The 20,057-nt window shown below is 44.5% G+C and overlaps 1 long non-coding RNA gene across 1 annotated transcript; it reads right to left on the bottom strand.

The window, feature by feature from the left end:
* Positions 1-8,484: 8,484 nt before the first annotated feature.
* On the bottom strand, positions 8,485-9,768 carry LOC136998174 (uncharacterized). The gene is made up of 2 exons (XR_010888817.1): positions 9,610-9,768; positions 8,485-9,448 (listed from the first exon to the last, which is right to left on the bottom strand). It is a non-coding gene; the product is annotated as an uncharacterized lncRNA (long non-coding RNA).
* Positions 9,769-20,057: the final 10,289 nt, after the last annotated feature.

Here is a 20,057-nt window from a genome sequence, read left to right on the forward strand (position 1 = left end):
AAAACCGATAAATACAAGAGAACTGTCAATACGCGTCCGCACAATTTGACAGCTCCTCCGAAACTAAACTGACAAACGTTGTTTACAAACAAGCGTCTCCTTAGAAACGAATCTTCTACTCTTTCTATAAGACTGACAGACTAACGTTATTTACAAATAAGCGTCTCCCTGGAGACGAATCTTCTGCTCTCAATGAGACGAAATACAGGGACACAACAGTATTATATGCAATAAAGAAATGTCTTGCTATTCATCGCATGTTGCAAGACATGCAAATTCTGCGAGTCATAAGGACAAGATGAAACAAAATATATCAGATGACGATATAAGTCCAAGAACCAAAATTTCAAAATATGACATTAAATTTCAAAAAGAATGGTTGGATATAGCATTATTTAAGCCATGGTTACGCGAAGTGTCAAATGACAAGCGTGCATTTTTTTGCACATTTTGCAACAAATCATTTATTGGAGATTTATCTAACGTATATCGTCACGCATTTTCTAAAAAACACGTGGAACAAAACAAACAACAAGAAACAGACGAAGATGTCGATATGATAGAGGAATCAATTTCACTTAAAGAGCGAAGGAAATTGGCAGAAATTCGATATGCAGCGTTGATCGCAGATAGAAATATTCCTTTCCAAACTGCGAAAGATATTCTCAATTTTTTCCAAGAGATAGGAAAGGATTCGGACGTATTACAAAAAATGAGTATGAGCCGAAAGAAATGTACAAACATTATTTCAAATGTACTATGCCCAATAGAAACAGATCGTGTGGTTGAAAGCATTCGAAATACCAAATTTTCTATTTTTATAGAAACGTCTGATATTTCTAATGAAAAGTGGATGACGTTTCTTGTTCGATTTGTTGATTCTGAAACATTAGATATTCGCACGCAATTAGTAAAATTAATTAATATTGACGCGAAAAGTAGTAGTGCGGACAAAATATTTCATGCATTTCAAAATGAGATGTGGAGATTACAGATTCCATTTACAAATATTATTGCTTTATCATGTGACAATGCGCCTGTTATGGTAGGAAAATATACGTCATTTAAAAGAAAATTAGAAGAAACTTGTAAACATTTACTAACATTTGCGTGTCCATGCCATTCTGCTGCATTGATTGCACATTCTGCATGTGCAAAAATACCAGAGTATTGCGAAGAATTTTTGAAAAAAATTTTAAATTATATTAATAGTAGTCCTAAGCGTTCAGCTATTTATAGAGACTTTAGTGATTGCTTTTTGGAAACAAGTCACAATATTTTAAAATTGTCTCATACGCGATGGCTTTCTCGCCATTCATGTATTGAAAGAATTCTTGAATCTTGGGATGCTATCAAGCTTTTTCTCACTGATATGGCGTTGGCAGACAAATCAAAGTCTGCAAAAGATTTAATGTCTGTCGTGGGAAGTTACGATGTAAAAGCATATTTTTTATTTTTAGAGCATATTTTAGATTATTTTAATTCATTTAATGCATTTTTCCAAGCAACAGAAACAAGAATTCATTTATTGCAACCAAAGTCAGTAAAATTTTTAACAACAATATGCAAATTCTTTTTGAAGCCAGAATTATTGAAAACCGTATGTACTAATATTAAATTTTCTGAAAAAGAGAATCAAAAATCTTTACAAGAAATAAATTTGGGATCCGAATGCGAGGAATATCTCGATGAATTAATAAAAGAAGGATCTACAGACACGATGTACGATTACAAATGTAACATAATTACAAATGTACGAGAAAATTGTTTACAATTTTACGTCACCGCTGCTGAAGAAATTAGTAAAAGATTACCAATTAATGACAAATTTTTGTCCACATTGACAGTTTTAGAAGCAAATGTAGCTTTATCAGATAATGATAGAGAAATATCATTTAACGATGTTTCTTTTATTGCCAAAACTATAGGCGGATTTGACGAAAACGGTTTGCGGGAAGAATGGTTGAAATTACATGAAGATTTTACTGAGACAGACAAAATAAATTTTTCTAATTTAAATTTTGATGATATGTGGAAAAAAATTTTACGAAGTAACAACACTATAAAATATCCTAATATGAAATCTTTGGTGAATGCTATTCAAACACTGCCTAATTCTAATGCAGATCCTGAAAGGATGTTTTCAGTTTTATCTGATTTAAAAACCAAAAAACGCAACAAACTTTCGGTCACCAATGTTAACGCTCTTTGTGTTTTAAAATCAGCATTAAAATCGCGTAAGGAAACAGTGCTAAATATGGACATTAATGAGAGGCATTTGTCTTTGATGTCGGCAAAGACACTGTACGCCAGTAGTCCTGGGAAAATAAAAAAAAATATAACGTTACATATTGCAGATGATGGTCCATCAACATCAAAACAATAATAATTACTTTTATCTTGAATTTCAATTTTAAAAAAGTGGTACGATAGGGCTCCAGGCGACGGTCCACTTAAAAAAAATCGAACGCGCCTAGTTAGTGGAACCTCAAAGGTGGTGTGGAAGACCACTATTAATAACACTTAAAATTACTAATGAACTAATAATACGTCATCGTGTGCGATCTCTTCATGACTGGCGTGTGAGCTAAATGCCGCGCTCGATAGGATCGCCCGTGGCGCCCGCCGGTGGCCTTTAGCGGTTCTCCGGTGGGTTCGGTTCGGTAGCTCGGTCGGTCAGCAGTGTTTTCCCTTACCGACACTGCACATACCTCGTCACCCGTCGCGGCGGGCTCTGCCTCGGTTATCTCCAAATCGTCCGGTGGGCCTGGCTTCAGATCCTGGATGTGCACATGTCGGTACCACTTCCCACGTGAGTCCTGGAGGTCGACAATGACCGGTGAAGGTATCCGTCGCACGGTCATTGGGCCAACATACCGCGGCGCTAACTTCGCGTTGAACGCCTCTGCTTTCGTGGACAGTGGTCGGTCTCGTTTCCATACCCGGTCGCCGATCTTTGGCCGCCACTCACGGCGTCGCAGATTGTAGTGGTGTTCCTGTTGTTGGAACGCCCTGGCGAGCTGTATGCGCACGACCTCGTAGGCTTCCTCCAATTGTCGCTGGTTGTTTTCGGCTCCCGGCGATGGGCCGTCCCGGCTCCGGTCTTCTGCGTGTGGTGCGGCTAGTTCCCTCCCGTGGTTGAGGTACGCCGGCGTGTAACTGGTGCTCTCGTGGCGTGCGGTGTTATAAGCGAATTGCAGGGCCGGGATACGGGCGTCCCAATTCCGGTGGTCTCGGTCGACGTACTGAGCGATCATTGTCTTGATGGTTCGGTTCGCCCTTTCCACCGAATTGCAATGAGGTGCGTACGCGGGAGTGGTTCGGTGCCGGATGCCGAAGGTCCGTAACAATTCCCGGAACTCGCGCGAGCAAAACTGCGTCCCGTTGTCGGAGCTGATCTCGTGTGGGCAGCCATGCCGATAAACCAGCCGGTGAGTTACTTCTCGCGTTACGTTAGGGGCCGTGGCCTTCCGTAACGGCACCATCTCCAGCCACTTGCTGAATCGGTCCTGCATGGTGAGTAGCCATGTATGCCCCTGGTGAGATCTGGGCAACGGGCCCACTAAGTCGATGGAAACCCGTTCCCAGGGTGCGGTTACGGCCGTGGGGTGCAGGTTTCCGGCCGGTCTCTGCGTGGGCACCTTGTGGGCGAGACAATTCTCGCAACTCCGCACGTATCGTGCGACCTCCCGGAACATGTTGGGCCAGAAGTACCGTCTGGCGGTCCGTGCGATCGTCTTCGCGATCCCTAGGTGACCGGCGGTCGGTTCGTCGTGCATGCGTTGGGGCACCGCGGCACGCTGGTGTTTCGGCACACATAACTTCCACTGGTCGTGGGCCGGTGTCTCGTGGAAGTTGAGGTCATGCAGGATGTGTCGGTAGAGCTGCCCGTCCTGAATTCTATAATCCGGGTAGTCCTCTGGCCGTTGCTCGACCGCGTTCCTCATCGTTTCGTACCACCCCTTCCGGTCGCCCTGTTGGATGGCGCTCGCGGCCGGTTCCCGGGAAAGAGCGTCGGCTACCTGGTTCTGTGCGCCTCGGCGGTAACGGATCTCAAAATCGTACTGTTGGAGTTCTATTACCCATCGGCCTAGTCGTCCGGCGGGGCTCTCCAGTCGCTGTAGCCACTTAAGAGACTGGTGATCCGTAAGCACCGTGAAGTGGTAGCCCTCCAAGTAATCCCGCATCTTGCGGATGCCCCAGACGATCGCCAGGCATTCCAGCTCGGTCGCGCTGTAATTCCGCTCTGCCTGGTTCAAGGTGCGGCTGGCGAAGGCCACCACACGTTCCTTGGTGTCGTGCGGCTGGGTGAGTACGGCCCCTAGCCCCACCGTGCTGGCGTCTGTCTGCAGGATGAAGGGGCGGCTGAAGTCGGGGCAGGCTAATACCGGAGCGGTAGTCAGGGCCCTCTTTAGGCTCTGGAAGGCCTCTTCCTCCTGGGCCGTCCATTTCCACCGGACATTCTTCCCGGTCAGGTGAGTGAGCGGTGCGGCGATGGTGGAGAAGTTGGCGATGAATCTTCGGTACCACGAGGCCATCCCGAGGAATTGCCGTATCCTGCGTACGGTTGTCGGCGCCGGCCAGTTGGCAATAGCACTGATCTTCTCCGGATCCGTGCGTACGCCCTCTCGGTCCACGATGTGGCCCAGGTATCGGAGGCTGGGCCGGCAGAAGTGGCATTTATCCGGGTTCAGCCGCAGTTTGGCTTCCCGTAGCCGCTTGAAGACTTCTGCCAGGTGGCGCAGATGATCCGAAAAGGTGGGGCTCGCTACCACTATATCGTCCAGGTAGACGAGCACGTGGGGCTCTAACTCCGGCCCCAAGACGGAGTCCAACAGCCTCTGGAACGTAGCCGGTGCCGAGTGGAGTCCAAACGGCATCACTCTGAACTGGCGTAGCCCCCGTCCCGGTATGGTGAAAGCGGTCAGCGGTCGGCTTGCTTCTGTCAGCGGGACTTGCCAGTACCCGCTCTTGAGGTCCAGCGTCGACAGGTACTGTGCTCCTCTGAGTTTGTCGAGCGTCGCGGTCACTTGTGGAAGAGGATAGGCGTCCTTTTCCGCTACCTCGTTCAGCTTTCGGTAATCAACGCAGAAGCGGTAGGTGCCGTCCTTCTTTTTGACTACCACCACCGGCGAGCTCCAGGCACTTGTGGACGGTTCGATGATGCCCTCCTTTTCCATCCGCTCGACTTCCTGGTCAATGATGGCCTGCATGGCCGGGTTCCTCGGTCGGTACCGCTGCTTGATCGGAGTCGCCTGCTTCAGCCGGATGTGGTGCTCGGTCCGGTCGGTGGGCCCTTTAATTCGGTCGAACTTGGGCAGTTCTTCTGCCAGAAATGCCTCCAGCTGTTGCGCCTGGTCTGCGGTTTCCTTTAGGTCACGGCGTGCGGCTCCGATTTGGTGTACCCATCGCGTTTGGTCACGTGGTGGTGGTGGGAGAGCGATCCCCAGCTTGGCCCAGAGATCCGTGCCGATGAGGAGCGGTGTGTCCAATGCGGGGAGGACCGCGAATCGGTGCTTCACCGTTCGGCCGGGTATCGCGACCGGTACCTCCATACGGCCTTGTATCCCAGTGCTTGTGTCGTCTGCCATGTGTAGTTGACCGTGCCCCGGGGCAATTCGATAGCCGCGTTGTTCCAGTGCGCGGACGGTCTGGGCGCTCAGCAAGGATATCTCGGATCCCGAGTCTAGCAAGGCCCAGGCGGCGCGGCCTCCGATCTGCACGCGCAGGTACGGTCGTGGCCGGTATCGGATTCGGAGTTGGGCCGAGCGATTGCCACGGTCTTCCCGGCCCTCACGCCGTTTCCCGTCGGTGGATGGCATTCCCGGGTCAACACTCCATCCCGGCCGCACTGCGAGCAGAATTTCTTGGCGGGCTGGCGGCAGTCTCGCCGGGTGTGTCCTCGCTGCTTGCAGCGCCAGCAGCACTCGGTTCGATTGTACACGGTGGAGGCTACCTTGCCTTGGCCAGCCTGGGTCGACCGCGGGCAGTCAGACTGCCTTTCCTTCCGGCGAGCCTGGATCTTCTCGAGCTCGGCCACTCGTGCGGTCAGGTCTTCAATACTGGGGACGGTGCCCGGCGGAATGTATAGCTGGTAGTCGGGGCTCATATTCTCCACAATTTGTTCGAGCTGTTCCTCCGGCGAGAACCCCCCGGCCCGTCGCATCATGGTCTGGAGCACGGTGACGAAGTCTCGGAATGGCTCGCCGGCTTTCTGTTGCCGCCCTTGGATGTCCCTCTTCAGCTGCTTTTGGTACCCCGGCGGTAAGTAATGTGTCCGGAAGGCCCACCGGAATTCGGCCCATGTTGCCCAGGCGGCCCGGTTGTTCCGGAACCATAGTAGGGCATTGCCTTTTAGCATCTCGGGTAGGCCGAGGAGTAAGTGACTCTCCTCGTACCCGTACTCGTGGCCCAGCTCTTCCACGCGCTCGATGAACGTGATGGGGTCCTTCCCATCGAAGTGCTGTCCCCACTTCCGGATCTGGTTGAGAACCTCAGTTCTCTCGGTCAGGCTTGGCGGTGGTGGGGCCTCGTTCCCCATGAGGTCGGCCACCGAGCCACTTGTCCCCGGCTTGGACATGTCGTCTGTTTCAAAGTGTGGGTTCTGCCGTGCGAATATCACGAGCCGTTTGCGTAGCTCGTCCAACCTCCCACTGCTGTCCAGGCCGTGTCGGTCCAAGATTTTCTTCGCTTCCTCCTTGCTCAGCGCATATACCCACTTGGACATCGATCACTACTATATTTGGAGTCTCGGGTTTACGGTCCCTGTTCGGGCGCCATGTAACGGTGCGACTTCCCGTATGGGAGCGGTTAGCGCGGTTAAGCTCGCCGGTGCCAGGATTCGGAATGCGGAACGGGTGAGACTCCAAATAAGTAGGCGCGGTTAAGTCGTAAACTATGATATATTTTAGCTTTCTTATGTACAATATATACAGGGTGTTCTGCCGTCGGACTTGGTTCGGCCAAGCTAGGCGAAAGAATAGCGGTAAACGCAAGATACCCAGAATAGGGGTAAGCGCAAAGTAACGAATACAAAGAATAGCGGTAAACGCAAGATACCGTAACGAAAATAAGGAATAGCGGTAAGCGTAAGATGCAAAGTAACGAATACAAAGAATCGCGGTAACCGCAAGATACCGTAACGAAAGTAAGGAATAGCGGTAGGCGTAAGATGCAAAGTAACGAATACAAAGAATAGCGGTAAACGCAAGATACCGTAACGAAAATAAGGAATAGCGGTAAGCGTAAGATACCAAGAATAGTGGTAAGCGCAAAGTAACGAATACAGAGAACAGCGGTAAACGCAAGGTACCGTACCGAATAGCGGTAAGCCAAGTATAGCGGTAAGCGCACGCGGTCGGAGGCCGGGAGCACCCGGCTGAGTCAGGGAGCGCCCTGGCTCGGGTACGGAAATCGGTCGGGAACCGGGAGCACCCGGTAGAGTCAGGGAGCGCCCTGGCTCGTATACGGAGATCGGTCGGGAACCGGGAGCACCCGGTAAAGTCAGGGAGCGCCCTGGCTCGTATAGGATTGGCTTCGAGGTGTCACGCTCGAAGCCGGACGGGACTGTCCCGGTCTCGGCCGAGACCGGCCTTTTATACCCGTCCCGGTGATCCCCACCCGTGACGGGCTCCCACCTAGCCGCCGTTCGGACCGGGTTCGGTCTCCGAACTAGCGGTCCGTAGGGATGACGCCTTAAGGCGTCGTCACACACTGTTAGAAACAAATGTGGGAAAAAGAAAAAAAAAAGTTGCGAAAATCAAGTCTCGAATACGGGACTTCGAATCCGCTAGGCACTCGCCTTACTCGATTAAAAGCGCTTGTTTCTGAGCATTTGCCGTCCGCAATGTGTTTACGTCGGCTCGATGGTAGCAAGACAGAGACGTCCGCTCTCTCTCTATAGCCGAACGGCCGAGCGCACACAGACGCGTGACGTAAGCGCTTCTTACTTGTGTTGGGGCTCGAGAGCCGCGAGCCCGGTAGTAGATATCGCATCACTGCATGTGTGCAATATAGAAAGAATAAGGTAAAAAAGAGCTATAGATTAATTCCGAGATTTTGGGATAGAGGCGCTATACAGTTCTCAGTGCTATCTGTCATATACAGAATCTTTTAGGTTAGTTATGTGTGGTTAGTTGTGCGTGTGTGTGTGTGTGTTTGTGTTATGTGCTACGAAACCCGGCTAAAAAAAATGGGTTGAAGGCACTCTGAAGGATAAAAAAGTGTATGTATTATACATTAATTTTGCAACATTTTTGGAAACATTTATATTATTTAATTACATACATTTATATTTTAATTTCTACAAAATACTTTTATTTATGTGCTTTATGTGTATATATTATGTATATTATGTGTTCCATATTATGTATATTCACATCAAAGTATCTATGTAAAAAGTTAATATCATTTTGTATATTGTATATATTTTTATAATAAATGTATATGTCATATAACTTATTTATAAAGCATGAAATATAAAGGTATTTTTAGTTTCTTGTATGTATCATTTGTAAAAAAATCTTGATAAAAAAAACATTAATTTTGTGACTTGCAATTATCTGTTTCAATATATACTTCTTTTATATACTTACAACTAGCCTTATTTTATGCGTTTACCTTGGTATCTAAAATACACATCAAAATATAAAATTAATTTCTAGTTTAGTAGAAAAAAAACATTGTAGTCTTACACCAGAGAGGAATGGTAAAATATCATGTATATGTAATAACAAATAAATCACTTTTCCACTGACATTATACACAACTTTGCAGAAATAAATTTATTCTGTGAATTTTGAATGTGTAGTGCAGTTTAAAACACACAGTCGAAATATGTCTATATTTTTGAAATAATAATTCTGATTTTTCATGAATCACAGTGGTTTTATAAAATGTTCAATTTTAACCGTTTTTATTGGACTGTACTTTAGACAATATTATATTTTGCCATTTCTCTCTGTTGTAAGACAAGAATGTTTCTTTTCTACTGTAATAAAAATACATTTTCGATTTTGATACGTATTTTAAATATCAAGTTAATCACATAAAATAAGGCTAATTGTAAGTATTTAAAAGAAGCATATAATGAAACAGATTATTGCAAGTCGCAAAATTAATGTTGTTTCTTTTATCAAGATTTTTTTACAAATGATAGACACAAAAAAATAAAAATATCTTTATATTTCATGCTTTAGAAATAAAAAATATGGCATATATCATATACATTTATTGTAAAAAGAGTATACAAAATGATGTCAATTTCTTAGAAAGATATTTTGATATAAATATAGATAATGTGGAGCATATAATATACATTATATATATATACATAAAGCATATGACGTAATAAAAGTATCTTACAATAAAGAATAAGACAAGCCAGAGGCGGTTTCCTCGTGGACTGGCAATATAGAATAAGACAAGCCAGAGGCGGTTTTCTCGTGGACTGGCATTAGAAAACTCTTATTCTTGTCTTCAAGCCAGAGGCGGTTTCCTCGTGGACTGGCAATATAGAATAAGACAAGCCAAAGGCGGTTTTCTCGTGGACTGGCATTAGAAGAAAATTCTTATTCTTGTCTTCAAGCCAGAGGCGGCTTTGTCGTGGACTTGGCAATATAGAATAAGACAAGCCAGAGGCGATCTTTCGTGAGCTGACAATTTTAAATAAATATAGTCAGAGGCGATCTAACGTCAGCTGACAGTTTAGAAGAAAGAGAGCTAAAGGCGATTTATTCGTGAACTGGCAAATTGTAAGAAATATTGTCAGAGGCGATCTATTGTGAGCTGACAATTTTTAATAAATATAGTCAGAGGCGATCTAACGTCAGCTGACAGTTTAGAAAAAAGAGAGCTAAAGACGATTTATTCGTGAACTGGCAAATTGTAAGAAATATTTTCAGAGGCGATCTATTGTGAGCTGACAATTTTTAATAAATATAGTCAGAGGCGATCTAACGTCAGCTGACAGTTTAGAAAAAAGAGAGCTAAAGACGATTTATTCGTGAACTGGCAGATTTTAAGAAATATTGTCATAGGCGATCTAACGTCAGCTGACAGATTTGAAGTAATACGTATTTATTTTAGTTAGCAATTTACTGCACGTGTGGTCTGTTTATATTTTATCAGATAATTTATAAGGTCATTTAACCTTTTTTCTCGCAATTGAAATTCTATCGTATGGCTGAATGATGTACATACGAGACAAAATAGACTTATACAAGGTGTCTAATAGATATAAGTTAGATATGATAAAATATTTTATTTGAAAAATGTATGTATAATACTATATATCTAATTGGAAAAATATGTTATATGCTTTTCCTATTTTTATTCTTATGTAATAAATACAAAATAAATAAATAAGTTAATTAATTATTGAATACATACATATACATATTGAATATAGTTATCTTTATTTTGTATTTTATATAACTGAAATGATATATACTTACATTATTTCAGTCATTATCATATAAAATACAAAATAAAGATAACTATTTATTGAATATATGTGTATATGTATATATTAATTAATTGATTAATTAGTTATTTAGTATTTACTACATAAGGATAAAAGTAAGAAAAGTATATGACATTTTTCTTCAATGATATATATAGTATTATATGTATATTTTTCATTTATTATTTTGTCATATTTAGTTTGTATTTATTTGACATCTTGTATACGCTTATGTTTTCTCGGACATTATATTGCAGCTTTGCGACGAAATTTCAGTCGAGGAAACAAGCGCAAGCATCGTTTGTTTACAAACTTCCGATGACACACGTACACAGACCACACGTCAGTGTAGTGAGTCACCACTACAAACAAATGCGTACACACGGACCTACGCGGCATAGGTCCGTAGGCTGCGCCGATAATGTCATTTCATTTTTAGTACCATCGAAATGATGGCGCTTTCGCGTCGGAGTTCGCCCGTCACTTCAGCATCCTCTTAAAAGTGTTAATTGCTCACTTGACCTCGGGCATGACAATCTTGGCCGCCATTCGCCAGTCCGCTTGTCGGGCTCTTCTGAGTGAGCCCGGCTCCTTATATGCAAATAGCTCTCCCGGCTCCCTATGGAAGCCCGGAAAGCTCACTTCCAGTAGATGCTCCAGACATTGCTCTCCAGTTACCACCGTCCCATCAGGGAGTGCGATGGCTTCCAGAGTCGCATCCGGGTTCCTAGCGAGGATCCTGCAGATTCTTGCCGTTTCAGGCATTCTCTCTACTTTTTTGCAAAACTTCCTCCAGCTTTCCAGTTTCGCCCTAACCACAGAGTCTCTATATTCTTTCTGTGCCCTCCTAGAGAGCTCCCAGTCGGATTGGTGGCCCGTGTTCCTGGCTCTGTTCCAGGCCCTACGAGCCGCCACTGTGAGACCCTGCAGTCCAGAGGTCCACCAGGAAGTTCCTTAACTATTTGTAACCGCCCTTTCGGAGCAGTTACTTTCGTAGCAGTTTACCAGAGACCTTTGCAAGTAGTCCACACAGGTCTCCAGTTCGTCCTCTGTCCCGTGCCTCTTAGGGAAGCCTTTGAGACTGTTGGCCAGGTCTTCCCTATAGGAGTCCCACTTGGTTTTCCTCGGGTTCCTGAATTTGACCTCCTTCCCCCTAGCCTTAGCTATCCTGAAGGTGATCTGCCTATGGTCAGAGAGCGAGGGCTCCGTCGAGACCCTCCACTCTACTACCTCCTGTATCAACTGCCTGGAACAGACAGTGATGTCGAGCACTTCTCTTCATGCTATAGTGCAGAAGGTGGGCTCGTCTCCTGTGTTGAGGATCTCCAGATCCGTAGATGCTAGAAACTCCAACACTTTCCTCCCTCTTTCATTGGTGTCCGAGCTTCCCCACACGGTGTGATGCGCGTTAGCGTCACATCCCATGATTAGGGGAAGCCGTTTTTCCTGGCAGTATTCTGCCAGTTTTATCACCGGTGCAGGCGGCACCGCCTCCTCCTCGTTATGAGAGAAGTAGGCCGAGCAAATAACCATTTTCTTCCTGTCACCGGAGTCATCAGTGAAATTCACTTCTACAGCCGCAACGTCCCTGGAACACAGGTGAGGTATCAGCTGGGCTTCCATACCCTTAACGGCCACGCAGGCCCTGGGCCGGTCCACTGGGGCCCTAAAGAGCCTACCGCAGGCTGCCAAACCCCTAATGCAACCTCGGATTACCCAGGGTTCTTGCATCAGTGATATGCATGTTTGTCTCCCAGCTTGTTGCCTGGCCAAAACAGCCGAGGCCCCTTTGCTGTGATGCAGATTAATCTGGGTGAAGGCCACCCTTCTCGATCCCGCCATTTTGCTACGAGATCGTTTTAGGGGGCTCCTCCTTATCCCCCTTTACCCCCCCCCCCTGGGCTCCACTTACCCGAAAGGCAACCCTGTCGAGCCCAAAAAATGGTCTGAAGTCCAGTGTCTTCAATTTGAAAACACTGGACCCCGGGACACCGAGGACTAGATTCCCACCCTCCCTGGTGGCCCCTATCCCCTCCGCGAACACTTTCCAGCTCCCGGTGACGAGACCTGGGTTCTGCTTCTCCAGCCGTTTCAGGACCGTGGCCGCGCCCTCGGGAGGTTCCGGGACCCAAACCACCGCCCTGTGCTGCTTTTGAAGCGCGTCCAAGCCCATCACCTTGAGCCTGGCGTCCTCCCACGGAATGATGCCGCCGATCCGCCCCACGAGCCAACCCAGCGACGCCTCATCCGCGCATCTTACCACCGCCGCACCACTCCTTAGAGAGGTGCCGTAGAATCTGGGCACCGGACCCTCCTGGATCCCGTCGATCTCCTTTGAGACCGCACCCCTCAACAGAGTCAACTGCTCAGCAGTGATCTCTGTCTCGGAGTAGCCCTCCGCCACAATCACCCTCGCCAGAGGGTCAGCAGCGTCCGAGTAAGCATGGTGCCCGTTGTGAGTCCTTTGCCTCTTCAGCGGACGGCCGCCCGATGGAGGGGTATCCTTGGAACCCTTCCGACGTTTACCGTCGGCGTGCCCCTTCACCACTTCCATCGGCGTACAAGGGGGAGCCACGGGAAGAAAGCGAGCCCCTTCCAAAGCTGCTGCTCTCATCCGCTTCGCCCTCCTTCTTTCGGCCCCGCACCAATTCTTCTTCGCTGGAGGTGAAGCCTCCTGCCGCGCAGCCGGGCCGGCCTCACTTCCGGAGCCCTTAAGGGTCCCGTCCGTCACCACCGTCCCAGCTCCTTCCCTCGGAGACCCGTCACGCGAGCCCTCCCGATTTCCCCCTTCGTTCTCCAAGTTTAAATTTACGTTCACATCCATAGTGGTCCCACGAGTAGCTAGGGAACTACACAGTCCGCCCACGCAGAGCCCCGCATGCGTGGGTAAGGCTGGATACTCTGGGGTTTTGCCCGGTTCCCCAGAGGCATCGTTCGCGACACTGCTCCCCCAGTGACATGCAGCCATCCCCTCAGAAAACTCACACCTACTGGGCGTCCTCCTATCCGCCACCTGGAGACGCGCCCGATGGGTAGCTCAACCCCCGGGATCATCGGAAATACGAAATTCAAAATGGCGGATTCAATATTGTAGAGTGTTAGAATTAAGTGTTAGAATTAAGAAGCGCGCGTACGCGAGCGCGTGCGTATGTAAGACTGTTGAATAGATTTCGCGAGCGGCCGAAGTGCGGCGCAATTAGGATAGAGTTCGGTGTGACGAGTCCTGGAGAGAGGACACAGAGAGAAAGAGTGAGAGTCAGAGATAAGAGTCTGTGAGTCAGTGTGTGCGAACCGAAGATTTGCGAGACGTTAAGACAGCGAATACTACTTACGCGTTGCATTGAGCATTAATAAAAGAGTTTTATAAGTTCTTGTAATACATCCTACAAACTTTGGGGGCCCCTCCGGGATTGAGATCGTGCGAGACGGGATTGAGATCGTGCGAGACGGGATTGAGATCGTGCGAGACGGAATCGAGATCGTACGAGACGGGATTGGATCGTGTGCGACAGAATTGAGATCGGGATTAGATCGTGCATGATAAGACCATACGCGACGGGATAGGATCGTGCGCGAGAAAAAAGATTGTCAAGTTATTGTAAAAACCGTTGCGAACGTGAGTGCAACGTGCGAGTCGATCCGTCCGACCAATCGCGCGAGTACAGCGTGCAAGCCGATCCGTCCGACCAATCGCGTGAATGCAACGTGCGAGTCGATCCGTCCGACCAATCGCGTGAGTGCAACGTGCGAGTCGATCCGTCCGACCAATCGCGCGAGTACAACGTGCGAGTCAATCCGTCCGACCAATTGCGTGAGTGCAACGTGCGAGTCGATCCGTCCGACCAATCGCGTGAGTGCGACGTGCGAGTCGATCCGTCCGACCAATCGCGTGAGTGCAACGTGCGAGTCGATCCGTCCGACCAATCGCGCGAGTACAACGTGCGAGTCAATCCGTCCGACCAATCGCGTAAATACAGCACGCGAGTCGATCTGTTTGCCGAGCGCGAAGAGAACCGATCGCGTGAGTCGAGAGGAAGAAGGACAGTCGGTAGAGATAGACTGCGAAGTCGTGAGTGTAACGATTGCCATAAGTGATTATTAACCGTGTGCGCTAAAATGAATCAGCGAACCCCAGTGAGATGTACGATGGTCCAGTTGAAGGAGAAGCTGCGAGAGTTGAAATTGTCAACTGTGGGGAATAAGGCCGAACTGTTGATGCGGCTACGTGAAGCAGATCCAGCCGGTGGATGGGCGATAGAAGATCCTGAGGCGACAGGATCTAGTACCATCGTACATGAAAATCAGATAGAATCCGATAGCGAGGAAGGATCAACCATCCATGAACGAGAGAGCGAGATACAGCGCAGAGAAAAAGAATTAGCAGAACGGGAAATACAAATGATGAGGAGAGAGATCGAGCTGTTAAGAGAAATGCGGCAGCTATATGCGACGAATCAAGGACAAATAGCGGGAGGAGAGAACGCTTCTCGCGATGTCGCTAAGGCAAGCATCTCAGTCATAGCAGATTTACTCAGTTATTTTGATGGCAGCATCGGTAACTTTGAGAACTGGGAGTTACAGCTTAAACTGCTGAAGACGACGTATCGGTTGTCCGACGATTATGTCAGAATTCTTATCGGCATGCGTTTAAAAGGAAAGGCAGCTGAATGGTTCCAGTCGAAGGCCAAGCATATTGAATTATCCGTTGATGAGCTACTGGATGAGCTACGTGACATGTACAATCATCGTCCCAGCAAGATAAAATTACGCAAACAATTCGAGGAACGCATGTGGAATTCGGGCGAAACCTTTTGTCAATACGTCCATGATAAGGTCATTCTAGCCAACCAAGTGCCGATCCCTGAAGATGAGGTGGTGGAATATTTGATAGATGGAATACCAGAAGCGAGACTACGGGATCAGGCGCGCATTGGACAGATTACGACAAGGGCATCGTTACTGAGCGCTTTCGAGAAAGTAACATTGAGCGATAGAGCTTCAGTTAGCGGTGCCGGAAATGCGGAGCGCCGACGGCGGAGCAACGGGGACTGGCGACGACGACTGAACGAGAGAGGCAAAGATGAGCGGAAGGAGGCGGCGGGCAGCGAGACGGAGAGACGTTGTTTCAACTGCGGTCAGCGAAATCACGTGGCTGTGAAATGTCCCACAAAAGCAGAAGGTCCGAAATGTTTTAAGTGCAATGAGCGAGGACATGTTGCTGCGCACTGTGTTAGAAACCAGAGCGTAGTGAGCAACGTTGATGCGAGCGTGAATAAAAGGTGCGATAAGTACCTTAAAAGCGTTAGTATAGGCGATTGCGCATTGATTGCCCTGATAGACACAGGGAATGACATTTGTCTAATGCGAGATAGTTCGTATATTCAGTTAGGTTGTCCGCGATTAGAGCTAAAAGAAATTCGATTCCGAGGTGTGGGTACAACTGGCAATTCAACGTTAGGAGAATTTAATACGGAATTAACGATAGACGACCATTCATATCCCATTCTTGTGCGTGTCGTGCGGGATACACTTATAAATCAAGATCTACTCGTTGGTACTGACTTTTTGAATTTAGTTGAGTTAGAGATAAAAGCCGGAAAAATTGTAGTCCGTCCATTGTCAGAATATATATCTGTAGATGATAATTTACCGGAGATCCTCCAAATTGATTTAGATTTTGGAAAAGACGATGTCGATGTATCCCACGTTCCGGAACCGAAATATAAAGAAAAAATAAAGAGATTTGTGCGAGAGTATGAGCCGAATAAGACGCGAGAAATAGATCTTAAGATGTCGATAATTGTGAAAGATGACGAACCTGTTTATCAGCGGGCGAGGCGACTAGCGATACCTGAAAAGGAATTAGCGAATGCACAGATGAATGAATGGATGCGTGATGGTGTGATACAACCGTCGTTATCGGACTATGCGAGTCCAATAGATGCATTTTCTAAATTTGTATGGCTTTATGCGACTAAGACTACGAGCACGAGTGAAGTTTTGAACAAACTGCGTAAGCAAGCGTTTATTTTTGGAAATTCACGTAAAATAATTTCTGATAGAGATACAGCGTTTACTTCCAATGATTTTTCCGAATATTGTAAGAGCGAGAACATTGAGCATAGTTTGGTTACAACTGGCGTCCCAAGAGCGAATGGACAAGTTGAGCGTGTAAATCGTGCACTTATACCGTTGTTAACAAAGCTAGCAGATCCCAATTGTAATGAATGGTATCGGTATCTGGAACGAGCGCAGTTGTATATGAATGTTACTTTGCATCAAAGTATAGGTACGGATCCATTTCGTTTATTGTTTGGTACTAAAGCTCGTTTACAAGACGATCCTGATATTCGAGAATTCATTGAGAATGAGTGGATTACAACATTTCAAGAAGAACGCGATGCATTGAGAGACTGTGCGAAAGAAAATATATTGAAAGTGCAACAAGAGAACCGTCGAGGATATGATAAGAAAAGGAAAGCAGCAGTAATTTATAAAAAAGGCGATTTGGTTGCCATTAAGCGAACCCAATTAAAACCAGGCTTGAAGTTGGCAGCAAAATTTCTTGGTCCTTATAAAGTGACTCGAGTTTTACGCAATAACAGATATTTGGTACAACGAGAAGGCGATCATGAAGGACCATATACAACTTCGACTTCTTCAGATAACATAAAATCTTGATTACCTGTTTTGTCGGATGATGAGTCAGACAGCGATTAGAAATTAGGATATTCGAGGTCGAATATCTATGCAGAATGGCCGAGTGTAGGGTGTTAGAATTAAGTGTTAGAATTAAGAAGCGCGCGTACGCGAGCGCGTGCGTATGTAAGGCTGTTGAATAGATTCCGCGAGCGGCCGAAGTGCGGCGCAATTAGGATAGAGTTCGGTGTGACGAGTCCTGGAGAGAGGACACAGAGAGAAAGAGTGAGAGTCAGAGATAAGAGTCTGTGAGTCAGTGTGTGCGAACCGAAGATTTGCGAGACGTTAAGACAGCGAATACTACTTACGCGTTGCATTGAGCATTAATAAAAGAGTTTTATAAGTTCTTGTAATACATCCTACAATATGGTGAACATAAAACCCATATAACAGTACCATAACGATTTCAGGTCACTTGAAGGTTAGGGTCCTGGGGTTTTGGGGATCTCTGATAACAAATTTGCCATTGGAGTTTCGAAATTTAAAATGGCGGAACTAATATGGCGGACGAGGAATTCCGACTATCTTTCTTTGCGGCAAAGAACGATTACAGATCACTTACATCACTTAAAGGAAATAGTCTGGGAGTTCTTAGGAAGTCTGATTACAAATGTAAATGTTATATTGGTTATAAACTAATATAACTAATCAAAACATATTGTTTTAATGTAAATGTTATATTAGTTATAAACTAATATACGATAACCTTCGCACGAATAACCGGCTGTTGGCTCTTTACGCTCCTTTCGAATATTATTGATTCAGTAAATTTGTAAAATGCTTTGAACACTTTCCTTTTATTACGACAATCAATAAATATCCGTAAAATTAGTGTAACATCTAACTTATGTTTTCAGCTATCTTTTTTCATGATCTGTTACGTTAATTTTTTAGCTATTTATTGATTGTCACAGCAAAAAAGTGTTCAGAGCATTTTACAAATTTGCTGAATCGATCAGAAGTATAGTTTTATGGATATATCTTTATTTCAACGTATTTTGCAAAAATTTGTGGCATGTGATTTATCGCTTCTAACATTATCAAATAAGGACTGCGGCAACTGATCAGGAGCTTAAGGGTCACTTTTACCAAGCTCCGGTTAAACTAACGTTTTAATAAGGCAGGATTCCAACGAAAGCTACACAAAGAAAATTTTATATTTATTTTTAATACAATTTTAAGTCACATTTTACTATTTTTTGCATTATCGGTGGACCATCTTGACTTTATAGACTAAATTACGATGCAACATAGTAAAATTTAAAATTAATCTCAACGAAAGCTACACAAAGAAAATTTTATATTTATTTTTAATACAATTTTAAGTCACATTTTACTATTTTTCGTATTATTGGTGGACCATCTTGACTTTATAAACTAAATTACAATGCAACATAGTAAAATTTAAAATTAATCTCACCTAACATGTTTTGTCATTTAACATAATAAAAATTTATAGGTGCAAAGTCATAATCTTTATTGTGTAACATTGTAAAATGCTACACAATAAACCTTAATTTTTATAATTTAAAAAATGTATTTTTTATGTTTTTTTTAATTATTTTTTCTTCTAATCTTTCTTTTTTTTTTATTAATTTTATTTATAATTAGTAATATTTTATTTATTATTAAATAGACAAAGAATATACAATTTTACTTAATCTGATAAAAATTTATTGATGATAAGTACAAAATAATAAGTACAATAAGTATTTTCACAATAAAAGAAAAATATTATATGATTATGGGATTCAAAGGAAAAATGGACCGTCTTTTTACAATTTCATGCATAAATTAAAAAAAAACTGAACAGTTTTCACTGAATGATTTAAAAGTGAGTGCAAATGTTTAAGTTAAAATTAAAAGAAATTATGATACTTATGAAAAAGTACCATATACATATTGCACATAAGTAGAGTGTTGAGATAAACGTGAGGATCCGGCACTGGCGACGTCGAAATATCTCGAGATAGGAAAGTGATTAGAGGAGAACTTGTCGTGTAAATCGATTTATTCTTTTCGAACGCTGAGAGACGACTGCGCTGTCTGCAGACGGCAAGCCGTGAATTTTGACAAACAGATATAAAGAGGGGGAACAGTGTCGATAGATTTATGATATCTAAAGTACAGATAAAGAGAGAGTATACATATATAAATATAAAGGACATATGAGTCCCTTGTAATGCGAACTCGAAGTCGGCTCGAAAACAACAAAAAAAGCGCGCAAATAAGTACGCGGAGAACGGTGTTTATAGAATTTAGCGCGATAGCATTTACAAATAATACTTGCTAGTGATTCGACTTTTCACAACGACCGTTCTCGATTAATTTAAGAAAATTTAACAGAGAATATTTTTAACTACAATTTTATTACATTATTTTGTCGAAACATAAAGAAACAACTTTATAACTTTTGAACTAATTTTCTAACAGTTAACAAAAATAGACTTGATCCACTTTTCCTCTGAGTTTCTCGTATAATGTAACATAATAATCTATAAACCATTATATAAATCATATTTAAACTAATATATAATCTAAACCATAATATAAACTATAAATAATAACCAAGATTGAAAGAAGTGAAATTCGTATACACCAAATTTTCGCATCTTATATCCAGAGTTTTGGTATATATTTATGACCATTAGGTGATTTAATTTGGCATGTAATTATTATTGTAGATGAAAGTATTTGTTGCAATTTAATACAGTCTCTATAAAAATCTTGACTATCAATTATTTTATAAGCCTCATAATGTTCATTTAAATAACACGAGTTTAAATTTTCTGTTAATATTAATATATTCTCATTTGATTGTCAAATTAAATCTGTCACTTTGTGAAAGATAGGTCCATTTTCTGATGGAATCATCAGGATTGTATTGCACTCTATG

Source organism: Linepithema humile, chromosome 2, assembly GCF_040581485.1.
Source record: "Linepithema humile isolate Giens D197 chromosome 2, Lhum_UNIL_v1.0, whole genome shotgun sequence".
Classification (NCBI taxonomy): Eukaryota; Metazoa; Arthropoda; class Insecta; order Hymenoptera; family Formicidae; genus Linepithema; species Linepithema humile.